This window comes from Lathyrus oleraceus, chromosome 2 (assembly GCF_024323335.1).
Source record: "Lathyrus oleraceus cultivar Zhongwan6 chromosome 2, CAAS_Psat_ZW6_1.0, whole genome shotgun sequence".
In the NCBI taxonomy this organism is placed as follows: domain Eukaryota; kingdom Viridiplantae; phylum Streptophyta; class Magnoliopsida; order Fabales; family Fabaceae; genus Lathyrus; species Lathyrus oleraceus.
Genome location: NC_066580.1, coordinates 40537180 through 40539322, shown reverse-complemented (window position 1 = coordinate 40539322; position 2143 = coordinate 40537180).

Here is a 2143-nt window from a genome sequence, read left to right as displayed (position 1 = left end):
GTTGTCCGGTAACCAACTTTGCTGACATTGTGGTGGCAGGGGAGAGAATCGAAAGTTGGCTGAAGATGGGGAACATGCAAGGAAACGCTTCGTCGTCTGGACCGAAGAAATTCTTTGGTAATGACCAGCACAAGGATGAGGGTGAATCGAGTGCTGTGTACGCCCAGAGAGGACACGGTAGGGGTCGTTACTACCAGCACACTGCTGCAGTAACCATCCCTGCTGGTAAACAGTCAGTCCGACAGCAACCTCAGACAACTCCACAGAAGATACAGGGAGCTGGGAGTCAAGTGAAAGGAAAGGGGGTTGATCGTCATTTTGACAAGCCACCCATGACGTATGCTCTTCTGTTTAAAAAGTTGATGGATCTGGGGATGGTTCAGCCAAGGATGTTAGCTCCATTGAGATCAGATCAGAGGCCACCTAACTATAATGAGAACGCCAGGTGTGAATTTCATTCTGGTGCGCCTGGGCATAACATTGAGGGTTGTAGAGCCTTCAAGCATACTGTCCAAGATCTGGTGGATTCCAAGGCCCTCAATTTTACATTGTCATTGAATGCTGATGCCAATCCCATGTCGGCGCATGGACAGGCGATGGTGGGTGCAATTGCTGAAAATTCAGATCGCGTCTGTGCGATGGGGGAAGAGACTGACAGCGACTGTGAACTTGAATCATGGATAAAATCGTGCGTACCAGGCAACTGGAAGGCTTAAAAAGATCATCACTGTCACTCATCCTGAAGAGTAATAATTTCTGTTTTCAGTTTATATGCATGGAAGCCATATGTGTTGCCCGACACGTAATGGTTCATTGTAAGGGCCACCTCATGTTTAAATTTGCATTTTCTGCATCATTAATAAATGGATGTTTTTCAGTCAAAAAGCGGTGTTCCCTGTTTTTCATTTATTTTTGCAGTTTAAAAACAAATAAAAATGGCAATGTTTATTTTCATTTTTCTCTTCTTTTGATTTGTCTCGTTCCGAATTCAAAAATAATTCTCCGGATCTCGTTGACGACAATTTGGTTACACCTCATATGACTTCGACAATTCGATCTATCTTGCTGAAGAAGAAGACGAAGAAGGTTGTGATCTGCTGGGATTAACCAGGTTGTCAAAACAAGAGGAAAAGGTGATTCAGCCGCACGAGGAGCGGGTTGAGGTTGTTACTCCAAGCACCGCCGAGGTCAGGAAGAAAAAAATTGGGGCCGTTTCAGAGGCAAGTCGAGAGCGGAATGGTAGCCCTGTTGAAAGAGCAGGAGGATATCGTGACCTGGTCGTGTCAGGATATGCCAGGGTCGGATACCGATGTCGTTGTGCACGAGCTACCATGGAAAGGAGACTGTCCTCTAGAGAAGCAGAACGCCAGTGCCTGTATCAGAGAGCCATGGTGACTTTGTTTCATGATATGATTCATCATGAAGTTGAATGCTATGCTATGACATGATAGCAAAGTCCCAAACAGAAGAGGGGCATCTGGCAGATCTGGCCAAGTCGTTTGACCGGTTGAGATAATTCAGACTGAGGTAGAATTCAAGTAAGTGCACTATCAGAGTGCGGTCCGGTAAGATGTTGGGGTTCATTGTAAGGGAGGAATCGAGGTTCATCCTGCTTTAAAAAAAAAATAAAAAAAAAATGCCTGAACCGAGAAAAAGTAAAGAAAGAGGTTCGTGGTTTCTTAGAAAAATTGAACTACCTGTCATGGTTCACATCTCACCTAACCGCCACGCGGGAACCCATTCAAGAAAAAAGAGATCAAACGGTCAGGTGAAATAATGATTGCCAAGGGGCATTAAAAAATAAAAGGATAAGTTGCAGGAACCTCTGATTCTGATACCTCCTGTGGAAGGAGCGATTGTTAATCTGGTACTTGACGGCCTTCGAGGGGTCTACGAGGTGTATTGGGTCAGCATGACGAGTCTTGTCGAAAAGAGCATGCAATTTACCTAAGCAAAAAGTTTACCGACTGTGAAACAATACATTCACTGTTCGAGAAAACTTGATGTACTTTGGCATAGGCTGCTCGCCGACTGAGACAGTATATGCTGGTTCATACCACTTTGTGGATTTCCAAGATGGATCCGATCAAGTATGGGTTTGAGAAGCCAACATTCACCAGACAGGTTGCGAGAGTGCAAAAGA